We start from the raw sequence: 14,646 nt of genomic DNA on the forward strand, positions 1-14,646 counted from the left end.
ACAATGTACTAAGTACTCTGCTAGGTGTTGGGAATACAGTAATGGGCCATGTTTACCAGGGGAAGACTGACTGGCTTTATAGTTTCAGATGTTGAGTTGATTTGGTACTCTTGCTGGCTGAGGCCTCAAGTGGGGAGAGAAAGAATGAAATTAGTGGTCCACGGCATCACCTACAAAGAGCAGCATAGTGCAGTCTACATTACAATACTCATGCACTGGACTCAGCCAGGTCTGAGTCAGCTCTGATGTGTAGGGTATGTGGCCTTGAAAAAGTAATTCAATTTCTCTGTTGTTTTTCTTGTTTATAGAATGAGAATAATGATAGCCACCTTGTAAGTCTACTATGAGTATTCAAATGAGGTGCATTTAAGGGCTAAGTACCCAGCTCAGAGTATGTACAAAATAATTGTTATCATCATCACAATTTGGTACCTATATTTAGAGCTACCTATATTTAGAACCAAATCAAAGACTTGGTTACCTCAGGACATGGAGACCGACTCAATTCACTGAGGCCTGTGTGGGCTGACGTGACACGTAAGGTCAAAGGCAGCTTCTTTAAGGACGACTGACTTCACGTGCAAGGACCTCAAAATTGCCACTACTGTTAATTTGCTTATTTTCTACTTTTCTTTTAGCAAGTGAGATCTTTACAATGTTTGATGGAGCTGGGACACTTTATTCTACTTCTTTAGATTAGGGGTCCAAATTCCTTCACTGGGATTAAAGCTAATAAAAAATAATTTATATTTCTATTGAATAGGTTGTGATTACCAAATTCTAGTGATCAATTTGGTTTATGATGCAGGTAACCTTCATCCTTCAAGATAATGTTGGAAAAGAGCCTCATGATAATGTTGGAAAGAACCTCTCTTCTCATGGAAAAACAGCCTCATGAGAAGAGCTTTGATATCAGTCCAACACAGTTATCAGTCTGCTAACACACTGGGTATCCTGGGGTTTAATCAACTGAAGAGAACAGTAGTACTTATTAAGCATGATGATTCTCTAGGCAGAAATCTTCCCAGGGCACATGTGGCAAAGAAAAATGAGGCTGTGACTCTGTGTGGAGCTGAAATAATTGGGGAGGCTGGGGGACCAAGCAAAGATAATTATTGTCTCAGTTGTCAGAATAATCCTGCTTACTTGGGTTAGACTGAGCTTATGGAATTGAAGGTTTGTGATGTAGGAGTCATTTTAGAAGGCAGACAACAAAGAGTTATTGTAACTACAGGAGATGTTGAATCTGTTCCTGATTTTACTATGATGGGTAAAGTCTACAGTAATATGAAAAAGTAGAATAGTAATGCTATGATTTTCAGACCACTCATCTGGCTTTTTAGACCTCCAACCATGTTTTTCCACTTACTGTACAATGTATCTCTCTCTCCAAGGGTAATATGTAAAATATTGGAATACATCTGTAAATCTTTATATTGTACAACATTCAGCTATGGAAAAATAAAACACACAGTCTAAAAACTTTCTGTCTCCTTATTCTCACTGGAAACCCTTGACTCCAGGTTGACACAGCAGAGAGAAACTGGGTTTTGCAAACAGCCTGACTTGGGTTCCAAGTCCACTCTCACTAGCTGTGTGACCTTGAGCAAGTTACGTTCTATTTCAGAAACCCTTGAACCCATCTAAAAAATGACAGTAAGCAAGCCTACCTAGAGTAGCTGCAAGTGTTAAATAGGAAAGCCTGTTAGAGAGGAAAGCCTGTTAGAGCACAGAGTTCAAGGGCCTGAATCACCCTTTCATTTAACCTCACTAAACCACTGAACAGGGACCTGGGAGTGTACATAACTAATATCCCAGGCCTTGAATTCTAGATCCAACTTTGCCACTTATTCATGGGGTGTCCTTGAGCAAGTCGTTTACCTCAGTGGGCTCCAGCCTTCCATGGGTAAGAGGTAAGAATTGGACTAATGGGCCCCAGGGTTTCCCTCAGCTCCTTGAGAAGCACCTCACTTCCAAATGTATGCCCAGACAATCTCCACTATTGGCATGACTCTTACTCTTTTTTCACTTGTCCCAATGTCTTCTATTTCATCAGCCCATAGTGATCCTCCTACCTCTGCAATAACATGAGATTTCCTGGGTGTATCACTCACCGTACCCTTGATTGTCACCCACTGGGCACTTGATTATAAGCAGCCTTCTTTTAATTTTTAACCTTTCTTGAATTTTAGGTCTTGGCTCCTTATCTAAAACAAAAATCTTCCTGAAGAAAGGAGTCTGTGTGTGTGTGTGTTTTGCTTTTTTTTTTTTTTTAATAACATCATTTGGTCAAGATTTACTTCAAGGCCTGAAAATATTGACTAATCGAAAATGGTCCTACTGCAATTTCTTATAATATATAAATACTTAATAAAAAACTTTAAAAAATGTAGACACTATTAACTAATTCCTAAACCACACACTATAGGTTTTTCAAAAGCAATAGTAATTTAACAAAATGTAAGGTGACAACACAATATCAAAGAATTTTCACACCTAATTAGGACAGAATCAGCAGCAAGGTACTCGAACAAACACAAATCTTTTTTACACTTTCCATGTTCATTTTTAACTTTGTTTCATAGAGCCACTGATAATTGAGGCTTCTTTCAAGTATAGGATTTCTAACATTAAATTACATTTTCTAAGTATTTCTATAGAGGATAAATGAAAAGAACACATAGTACATTGTTTGCCGTAAATTCACACACCAAAAATTCAATGCAATCCAACTGAATTTATTGCTGCTTCCCCCTTCTCCAAAATTAGCTTTAGATGTTTTTCTAAATATTATATAAACTGTTTTGTTAAAATCAGTTCTCTCATTTATACAGATTAGGGGAAAATGGTTTTATAAAGAGTTATCTTTAAAATTAGCTTCTAGATAGCAGTCTTTAGCCTTAAATTACATTGTGCACACACAACTACAACAGTTTGCATTTGCTCAGGAACATAAAATCACATCAAAAACAAATAACTTTGTATTTCATAGTCTAGTTGGCTTTTCAATAGTTTTCCTAAGGGGGAAACAAGTATTTTGTGTTGTTTAAGAAACTGATATATATAAATGAACTGCTAGGTGCTCGTTTAAACTTTGAGGAAACCTAAACATGAAGTTTTGGGTGTTTTTTCTAAAATGTAAGAGCTATGCACTTGAGTGCTGCCAGAGGTCTGCAGAGAGAAAGATGCTGCTGTGCAGAGGTGAAGGGAATGACAACCACATGTGCAGAAAGATAGACAAAATGAAAAGGCAGAGAACTACGTACCAGATGAAAGAACAAGATAAAACCCCAGAAAAACAACTAAATGAAGTGGAGATAGGCAACCGTCCAGAAAAAGATTTCAGGATAATGATAATGAAGATGATCCAGGACCTCAGAAAAAGAATGGACGCAAAGATTGAGAAGATGCAAGAAATGTTAAACAAAAATCTAGAGGATTAAAGAGCAAACATCTAGAAGAATTAAAGAACAAACAAACAGAGATGAACAATACAATAACTGAAAAGAAAAATACACTAGAAGTAATCAATAGCAGAATAACTGAGGCAGAAGAGCATATAAGTGACTTGGCATACAGGATGGTGAAATTCTCTGCTGCAGAACAGAACAAAGAGAAGAGAATGAAAAGAAATGAAAACAGACCAAGAGACCTCTGGGACAATATTAAATGCAAAAACATTCGCATTATAGGGGTCCCAGAAGGAGGAGGGAGAGAAAGGACCTGAGAAAATATATGAAGAGATTATAGTCGAAAACTTCCCTAACATGGGAAACAAAATACCCACACAAGTCCAGGAAGCACAGAGAGTTCCAGGCAGGATAAACCAAGGAGAAGCATGCTGAGATGCATAGCAATCAAATTAACAAAAATTAAGGACAAAGAAAAATTATTGAAAGCAACAAAGAAAAAATGACAAATAACATACAAGGGAACTCCCATAAAGTTAATAGCTGATTTCTCAGCAGAAACTCTACAAGCCAGAATGGAGAGGCATGATATATTTAAAGTGATGAAAGGGAATAACCTACAACCAAGATTACTCTACCCGGCAAGGATCTCATTCAGATTTGATGTAGAAATCAAAAGCTTTACAGACAAGCAAAAGCTAAGAGAATTCAGTACCACCAAACTAGCTCTACATCAAATGCTAAAGGAACTTCTCTAAGTGGGAAACACAGAGAAGAAAAGGACCTACAAAAACAAACCCATAACAATTAAGAAAATGGGAATAGGAACATACATATTGATAATTACCTTAAACGTGAATGGATTAAATGCTCCAACCAAAAGACACACGCTCGCTGAATGGACGCAAAAACAAGACCCATATATATGCTGTCTACAAGAGACCCACTTCAGACCTAGGGACACATACAGACTGAAAGTGAAGGGATGGCAAAAGATATTCTATGCAAATGGAAACCAAAAGAAAGCTGGAGTAGCAATACTCATATCAGATAAAATAGACTTTAAAATACAGAATGTTACAAGAGGCAAAGAAGGACACTAAATAATGATCAAGGGATCAATCCAAGAAGAAAATATAGCAATTATAAATATATATGCACCCAACATAGGAACACCTCAATAAATAAGGCAACTGCTAACAGCTATAAAAGAGGAACTTGAAGGTAACACAATAATAGTGGGGAACTTTAACACCTCACTTATACCTATGGACAGATCATCCAGACAGAAAATTAATAAGGAAACACAGGCTTTAAATGACACAACAGACCAGATAGATTTAATTGGTATTTATAGGACATTCCATCCAAAAACAACAGATTACACCTTCTCAAGGGCACACGGATCATTCTCCAGGATAGATCACATGTTGGGTCAAAAATCAGGCCTCGGTAAATTTAAGAAACGTGAAATCATATCAAGCATCTTTTCTAAATGCAACGCTATGAGATTAGAAATCAATTACAGGGAAAAAAACGTAAAAAACACAAACACATTGAGGCTAAACAATACGTTACTAAATAACCAAGAGATCACTGAAGAAATCAAAGAGGAAATCAAAAAATACCTAGAGACAAATGACAATGAAAACACGACGATCCAAAATGTATGGGATACAGCAAAAGCAGTTCTAAGAGGGAAGTTTATAGCAATACAATCCTACCTCAAGAAACAAGAAAAATCTCAAATAAACAATCTAAACTTGCACCTAACAGAACTAGAGAAAGAAGAACAAACAAAACCCAGAGTTAGTAGAAGGAAAGAAATCATACAGATCAGAGCAGAAATAAATGAAATAGAAGCAATGGCAAAGATCAATAAAACTAAAACCTGGTTCTTTGAGAAGATAAATGAAATTGATAAACCTTTAGCCAGACTCATCAAGAAAAAGAGGAACAGGACTCAAGTCCTGATACCACAGAAATACAAAGCATCATAAGAGACTACTACAAGCAACTCTCTGCCAACAAAATGGAAAATCTGGAAGAAATGGACAAATTCTTAGAGAGGTATAATCTTTCAAGACTGAACCAGGAAGAAATAGAAAATATGAACAGAAGAATCACAAGTAATGAAATTGAACCTGTGATTAAAAATCTTCCAAGAAACAAAAGTCAAGGACCAGATGGCTTCACAGGTGAATTATATCAAACATTTAGAGAAGAGCTAACACCCATCGTTCTCAAAATCTTCCCAAAAACTGCAGAGGAAAGAACACTCCCAAACTCCTACTATGAGGCCACCATCACCTTGATACCAATACCAGAGAAAGATACTACAAAAAAAGAAAATTACAGACCAGTGTCACTGATGAGTATAGATGCAAAAATCCTCAACAAAATACTAGCAAACATAATCCAACAGCACATTAAAAGGGTCATAAATTATGATCAAGTGGGGTTTATCCCAGGAATGCAAGGATTATTCAATATACGCAAATCAATCAATGTGATACACCATATTAACAAACTGAAGAATAAAAACCATATGATCATCTCCATAGATGCAGAAAAAGCTTCTGACAAAATTCAACACCCATTTATGAAAAAAACTCTCCAGAAAGTGGGCATAGAGGGAACCTACCTCAACATAATAAAGGCCATATATGACAAACCCACAGCAAATATCATTCTCAATGGTGAAAACTGAAAGCGTTTCCTCTAAGATCAGGAACAAGACAAGGATGTCCACTCTCATCACTATTATTCAACATAGTTTTGGAAGTCTTAGCCATGGAAAACAGAGAAGAAAAAGAAGTAAAAGGAATACAAACAGGAAAAGAAGAAGTAAAACTGTCACTGTTTTCTGATGATATGATACTATACATAGAGAAACCTAAAGATGCCCCAGAACACTACTAGAGCTAATCAATGAATTTGGTAAAGTAGCAGGAAACAAAAGTAATGCACAGAAATCTCTTGCATTCCTGTACACTAACAACAAAATATCAGAAAGAGAAATTAAGGAAACAGTCCCATTCACCATTGCAACTAAAAGAATAAAATACCTAGGAATAAACCTAGCTAAGGAGGTAAACGACCTGTACTCAGAAAAGTATAAGACACTAATGAAAGAAATCAAAGATGACACAAACAGATGGAGAGATATACCATGTTCTTGGATTGGAAGAATCAATATTGTGAAAATGACTATACTACCCAAAGCAATCTACAGATTCAATGCAATCTCTATCAAACTGCCAGTGGCATTTTTACAGAACTAGAACAAAAAAAATCTTAAAATTTGTATGGAGACACAAAAGACCCTGAATAGCAAAAGCTGTCGTGAGGGAAAAGAACAGAGCTGGAAGAATCAGACTCCCTGACTTTAAATTATACTACAAAGCAACAGTAATCAAGACAATATGGTACTGGCACAAAAACAGAAATATAGATCACTGGAACAGGATAGAAAGTCCAGAGATAAACCCACACACCTTTCATCAACTAATTTATGACAAAGGAGGCAAGGATATACAATGGAGAAAAGACAGTCTCTTCAATAAGTGGTGCTGGGAGAACAGGACAGCTACATGTAAAAGAATGAAATTAGAACACTCCTTAACACCATACACAAAAGTAAACTTGAAATGGATTCAAGACCTAAATGTAAGACCGGACACTATAAAACTCTTAGAGGAAAACATAGGAAGAACACTCTTTGACATAAAACACAGCAAGATCCTTTTTGACCCACCTCCTAGAGTAATGGAAATAAAAACAAAAATAAATAAATGGGACCTAATGAAACTTAAAAGCTTTTGCAAAGCAAATGAAACTACAAACAAGATGAAAAGACAACCCTCATAATGGGAGAAAATATTTGCAAATGAATCAATGGACAAAGGATTAATCTCCAAAATATATAAACAGCTCATGCAGCTCAATATTAAAGAAACATACAACCCAATCCAAAAATGGGCAGAAGACCTAAACAGACATTTCTCCAAAGAAGACATACAGATGGCCAAGAAGCACATGAAAAACTGCTCAACATCACTAATTATTAGAGAAATTCAAATCAAAACGACAATGAGGTATCACCTCACGCCAGTTAGAATGGGCATCATCAGCAAATGTACAAACAACAAATGCTGGAGAGGGTGTGGAGAAAAGGGAACCCTCTTGCACTGTTGGTGGGAATGTAAATTGATACAGCCACTATGGAGAACAGTATGGAGGTTCCTTAAAAAACTAAAAATAGAACTACCATACGACCCAGCAATCCCACTACTGGGCGTATACCCTGAGAAAACCATAATTCAAAAAGAGTCATGTACCACAATGTTCATTGCAGCTGTATTTACAATAGCCAGGACATGGAAGCAACCTAAGTGTCCATCAACAGATGAATGGATAAAGATGTGGCACATATATACAATGGAATATTACTCAGCCATAAAAAGAAACAAAATTGAGTTATTTGTAGTGAGGTGGATGGACCTAGAGTCTATCATACAGAGTGATGTAAGTCAGAAAGAGAAAAACAAATACCGTATGCTGACACATATATATAGAATCTAAGAAGAAAAAAAAAAGGTTATGAAGTACCTAGGGGTAAGACTGGAATAAAGACATAGACCTATTGGAGCATGGACTTGAGGATATGGGGAGGGGGAAGGGTAAGCTGTGACAAAGTGAGACAGTGACATGGACATATATACACTACCAAACATAAAATAGATAGCTAATGGGAAGCAGCTGCATAACACAGGAAAATCAGCTAGGTGGTTTGTGACCACTTAGAGGGGTGGGATAGGGAGGGGGGAGGGAGGGAGACGCAAGAGGGAAGAGATATGGGAACATATGTATATGTATAACTGATTCACTTTGTTATGAAGCAGAAACTAACACACCATTGTAAAGCAATTATACTCCAATAAAGATGTTAAAAACAAAAAGAAAACAACAAAAAGACACAGGCACCCCAATGTTCATTGCAGCACTATTTACAACAACCAGGTCATGGAAGTAACCTAAATACCTGTCAACAGATGAATTGATAAAGATGTGGTACATACATACAATGGAATATTACTCAGACATAAAAAGGAATGAAATTGGGTCATTTGTAGAGACATGGATGCATCTAGAGACTGTCATACAGAGTGAAGTAAGTCAGAAAAAGAAAAACAAATACCGTATATTAACGCATATATGTGGAACTTAGAAAAATGATACAGATGAACCGGTTCGCAGGGTAGAAATAGAGACACAGATGTAGAAAACAAACATAAGGACACCAAGGGGGGAAAGTGGTGGGGGGTGGTGGTGGAATGAACTGGGAGTTTGGGACTGACATATATACACTAATATGTACAAAATAGATAACTAATAAGAACTTGCTGTATAAAAAAATAAATAAAATAAAATTCACACACAAAAAAAGTGAAAAGATTCTGAGAATGGGACAGGACCCAATCCCTTAATGGCTAAATAAATTATGATTCTCAAAGTAATTAATTAATAAAAATGGATGTGAAATCTACAAAAAAGAGCGATATGCATTTAATCGCTGTTTATATAGTGAAGGGATGGGATGGCACATACAGACGCAGATGAAACTCTACATTTTGTAAGTGTAGAGTTGTAGGATATTCTAAATGGAAAAACTGACACTGACAATCGTTTACAGGAAGCAAAGGTTAAGAAAAATGTTGAAGAATATCTACTCTTAAAAAGAGAGAAGTATTATACAACACAAAAATTAGACCTAGAGATTCGAAAAATGCTCATTTTACTGTTTTAAAAGAAAAACAAAAAAATAATAGGCACAGAGTGTAGACCAATTAAAACTGAGGCAGCTGTAACAAAAATGGAACACAGTACAGTGATTTGAGCCCTTAAAGGAAATGACTAATTAAAATGAAATTTCGCAAGTCTACATGTCTATAATAATATATAAATGCACAAAGTATCAAAAATACGAAGTCTGGATCTTTCCCCTTAGGTTTGTAATAAACTGTCAAACTTCTGCTTAATATAGTTGTTTTTATAAGCCTTCTGATTAGTAAAGCATGCTATGCAGGTAATGCATGCTAGAATTTTACCATGAGAATTATAGTTCTCATCTCAAACTAATGACTTGCCTGTTACCCATATTTATATATATTTCTTTTCCATTATAAAACACTTAAGACCTTTCTAGTGGTACATTTTAATCAACATATATAAAATAGAATCTTGATTTTTAAAATGAACCTTTTTAGTACTGTAACATGATGGGTTTAATTGAACAGTTGGAACATAATATGGTAACATTAAACTGTTTAAACTAATTCACAGCTGTAGGAAAATGTTTGATTTTTAAAATACAACCAAGATGAGACTGTAGAGTTATGAGCAGTAAAATATTAGAGAACAGTGAATGAATAAATAAAATGCTTTTCCATCAGTGGCCATTCATTATTTTGCTTTTAGGAACCGGGAAGAAATTGTCTTCTTTGAGTTTCAAATGTTCTGGTAACTCTAGTCGTTTCTTGGCTTCCTCAATATCACCTTGAATTGCTGAATCAAAGAATCAAAGTTCTCTTCTGGTCTGAGGTGGCCAACAATGGCCACATTAAGAATTTCCCCATAGAAGTCCTCTTTGAAAGTATGCATGATATGAGTTTCCCTGGACTTTTTTGTATTCTTGTAGTATGGGTTCCATCCTATGCTCACCACCGTCTTACGGACGACTCCATTTCCAACACCGGCCCAACCATGATAAATGCCGGTGGATACATCAACTGGAATATTATCTATTACTTGTTCAGGAAACTTAGCTGTAGGGATGCCCGGCTGCTTGGAGCCGCGACCGAAGCCCCGCACCACTTGGCCGCGGCAGAAGTACGGCAGGTGCCTCGTGACGTCGTCCGCTCGGGGTGCGGGCTGCGGTCCAGTCCGCGCGTCCGGCGGCGCCGCCGTCGAGGCGGTGCCCGGACCCCCCGGACCAGCCGGGGGATACGGGCTGGAGCTGTGCCGGCCGGCCGGCCCGGCGAGCACACGGGCTCACAACCGGCTGAGCCGCGCGGACTACACGCTGCGGCGAGACCCTCACGCCGCTGACCGAACAGAAGGTGCCGGGCGCCGCAGAGGCTGCGTCTGGGCTCCGGAACGCCGGCGATCGCGGAAGTAAGTCAGGAGTGTGTTTTATGCTTTGTGGCTTCCTTCAGTTTGTTCCAGGAACAAAGTAGGTGATTAATGATACCTTGTTGAAGTAACAGTCAACATTAAATGTACAACAGCACAGATGTGTGAGATTATGGATTTAGAACAAGCAATGGCGCCATTCTGGGAAGGGCTGAGCCTGATGCCCTGCCCCAATAATCCACTCATCCACATCTTTCCATCTTTTTCTATCCGTCTGCAAGGACTTTTATCACGGCTTACCAACGCATGTGGAGAACTAAGCCTGCCTTCTCTCTGAATTTCTGGGAAGTCCTTCTCCAACTTGAACTGTGCTGTTTTACACTGTGAGAGATTTTCAATTCCTTTTTCCTGGGAGCAATGGGCAGAACTAATTTGCATGACATTCTACGGTCTCGGTAGGGGACAGGCAGGTATGACTCAGAGGCTGTTTGATTTCCAAAACGTCTTTCCAAGGGGTTATGGCTAATGAGCTCACCTTTGAGTCTGCCAACAAAAGAGGCCCAAGGAGACACCCAGGTTAGTTGAAATCCACCAGTCTCAGAGAGGGGAGATGTGGCACACCAGCACGGCTTATGAATGCCTGCCAAGCAACCTTATAAACAGGAAACCCTGACTCTGAGAAACTAGCTTCACCGCTTCAGTCCAGCTTATCACCAGCGAATCCCACAAGTAACTCGTAGGGGGAATAACCAGGAAAAACAAGGGTCATAAAGTCTGTATTCATGAAATTTTAATCTGTGTTAGCATTAGTCTTAGGGCTCTACTTTTATTTATTCATCAAATATTTGTTGTATTGGGGATGCATCAAACAAAAATCACTGCCCTCCCACCCCCCTAGAGCTCATATGCTGTTATAAGACTCAAAAAGCATCCAAATTCATACAGAGTTACACCAGTTTACCAACCTGAGCCCCTTTGCCCCTCAGCCCCCAGTCTCTTCAGGGCTTAGTTAACTAGGCTCTATCTCACGTGCAACAAATACCTAGCCCTGTCCTTGCTGCTCAGATATTGATTTCAATATAGTTTAAAAGGTCATAAAAACACCAAAATTCACATTCTGGTCATTAGTGCGGTAACACACTTTCTGAACATGTGCCAATTGTGACTCGTGTGTTTTCCAACTCCCTCATCATTAGTGAGTAGTTCTGTAAAGGATGAAATTGATGATTACCTAATGATGCTGGGGAAAGAGCAGGAGATGGCATTAACACCCCTCAAAACCACAGCATCATCATCATACCATGCCTCTTAATAGAACGACACAATTTTCAAAGTACATTTACTCATGTTTTCAATTACTGATTGCTTAGAGCTTTGGTAGGTTTTCCCAATAAAAACTGAAAACCAACTAGAAATCCAGATTAATTTTAAAACATATGTCTTGGATGCCCACTATGTGTAAAACACCTTGCCAGGCACTAAAAACCTACAAATGAACCGAAGAGGCAGGACTCCTGCCTTCATGAGAGTGAAAACAAAGATGTGGGGTACTGAGGGAGCCAGGGAGGGACCCTGAACCGTCTTAGAAAGCACTGGAAGTTTTCTGGGGAAGCTGAGCCCATGCTTGGCCCTGAAGGGCAAGTTAGACTTTGGTGAGTGGAGGAGTTTAAAATATTAGTTTCTCATTGGCCGTATGACAGAATGAACATCTGTTCCATTGTCTCTGGGGATGGTGAGAGACGTTGGAAAGAGCAGGTAATTCTGCATATTAAATTATAATTCACTAGGTGGCCGGTTAGATGAAAGAGTCTGGTTTTATAATCTTTCTTTCCATGAAGTCACCATATGCTCACCTTTCAGCTGGAACACGGTCCTGGGGCTGAAATGCTTGGCAGGTGGTGACCGTTTTTGTTCCATAAGATTAAAATTACTTTTTTAAAAAAATTATAAGCACAATCAATGGTAATTGTTTTTTAAAGTTGGGAAAAGCAGAAAAGTATAAAAAAGAACAGAGAAATAAACAGTAATGCTACAACTCAGAGAATTCAGAGAATATAGGAATTTACATTTTTTAAAAGATATTTCTATTCCACATTTTTCACTGATACAGATACTCATTCATTCACACAGACAACTGGGCTCCTTCCGGGTGCATTGGGAATAGGAGAAGAAGGAGGTCACAAATGGTACATTTCCAGTACTTAGCAAGGCACAGCGGAATCTAATAAATAGGTTTTAAAATACATAGGTAGTGTTGGTTGGTTTTTAGTTTTTAGGAGATGGTGGTTATTTCATCCTGTGAAAAGTTTAAGTTCCATGAAAATCTGTGCTATGCGTGAATACATTATTATTTAAAATGACTTTTTGAGGTAGGTGTGTTTTCTTATCCTTGCTTTACAAAGGAATAAGTTGATAAAATATATTCATTTCACTTACCTAAATGACTCTGGCTTCCAGAATGGTAACTAGGCTCTGGTACTACTTTTTAACACAGTGGTTTAACTTCAGAGAGCTAAACAGAAGCGCTAAACAGGTTTAATTAAAATTGATGGAAGCTTTGTAAGATTTTCTTTTTTTCTTTTCTTTGATTTTCTTTGTAAGAGTGGACTCTATTGACTCTATGGCCTTTGCTTGTGTTGGCCACCTTGATATGCATCCCTGTTTGGCTGCGGTCTGTACTGAGCAACCTTTTCCTTCATTAATAGGGGGAGAAGAATCTGGAAGTGTAAGAAGAGAATCAAGTAGGTTGGAAGCTAGATGGAGGACCAGCTAGAGAGAGGGAAAACCCCTGACTACATGATGGACAATAAAAAAAAAAAAAAACATGGCAGAAGGAAATGTCTAAATTTTTAAGTTTTTTTGTTTTGTTTGAGTTTGTACATTCATTAATGCTTTTATGAGAATACATTCCTCTGAAGGGACTAAAAAAAAATGTTGAGTTTCTGGTCTGGGTCAAAGCCGTTGATGGTAAAGATAATATATGTGGATGAACACCCAGGATGGAGAGAAAACTTCCCAGGCCCTGGTATTGTGCATATGAGAAGAATGGAGGAGCAGAGACGGGAGTTGATAAATTCCCTCTCCCTAGATTTCTAGGAGGGCCCAGCTGCAATCTGAGTTCTAGATAGATATAAAAATTGCAATGAATATGCATAACTAGTTTATGGTGCTGATGTGAACTACCAGTACATCCTTAGGGCATTATGACTGCATGTTGTGCCTCCAAGACACCTTGGTGACATCAGTGTTTCCCAGGGAACCTTTCCTAAGCGTATACATCTTTTTATGCCTTCCATGATGTTGTTTCTATTGCCTGAAATGCCACTTTCCCTTTTCCCACCCTAACCTCTCACCACTCTCTATTGAAACGATACCTATTCTTGACTTATCAATCTGGACTGTAATGATTTGTTTGCTTGTCTGACTCCCTTAGTTTATAATCCTCTGGAATGTAGAAACTGTGCCTAGTACAGGGGTTAATATATAATAAGAACTTAATAATTTATTGATTCAGTGACTGAATATGAATAAACAAATAAATAAATGAATGAGAGCAAAACTTAAGTGCCACCTCTTTTATGAATTTTCCTATTCTTTATCTCTACTAATATCCAGCTTACCTGAGGAACATTTTTTCTAATATATACTAATAATATTCCATTCCTCTTACTACATTTATTGGGTACTTATTATGTATAATAAGTAAGTACATATAATAAGTATAATAAGACACTGTGAGATTGCATTTAATCCTTACAACAACCCCATGATGTGGGTACTATTATTGTCTTTACTGGTAAGGAAATAGAGTCTCAGGGAAGGTAGGTGACTGAGTCAAGGTCATGCAGCTGATAAGGGACGGAACCAGGATTTGTGCCCAGACAGTTGGACTCCAGAGCCCACACTTTTCCCACTCACCTCACAAGTTCTCCTGGTCCTTCAGGGCTAACCATAGGCTTGGTTTCCTCAGGAAACTTTGCTGCACTTGTGTCTCAATTGTCTATTTTCTCATCTCTCCCTACCAGACTGTAGACCCTGTGAGGCAGGAATCATGTCTCTTTTCTTCCCATTTTATGTGATCACCATCTTGTGAAATTATTGG

General features: G+C 38.0%; 1 pseudogene; it reads right to left on the minus strand.

Annotated features, from left to right (window-relative positions):
* Positions 1 to 9,861: 9,861 nt before the first annotated feature.
* Positions 9,862 to 12,461, minus strand: LOC132427668 (riboflavin kinase pseudogene; annotated as a pseudogene).
* Between the last annotated feature and the right edge of the window lie 2,185 nt (positions 12,462 to 14,646).

This window comes from Delphinus delphis, chromosome 1 (genome assembly GCF_949987515.2).
Source record: "Delphinus delphis chromosome 1, mDelDel1.2, whole genome shotgun sequence".
In the NCBI taxonomy this organism is placed as follows: Eukaryota; Metazoa; Chordata; class Mammalia; order Artiodactyla; family Delphinidae; genus Delphinus; species Delphinus delphis.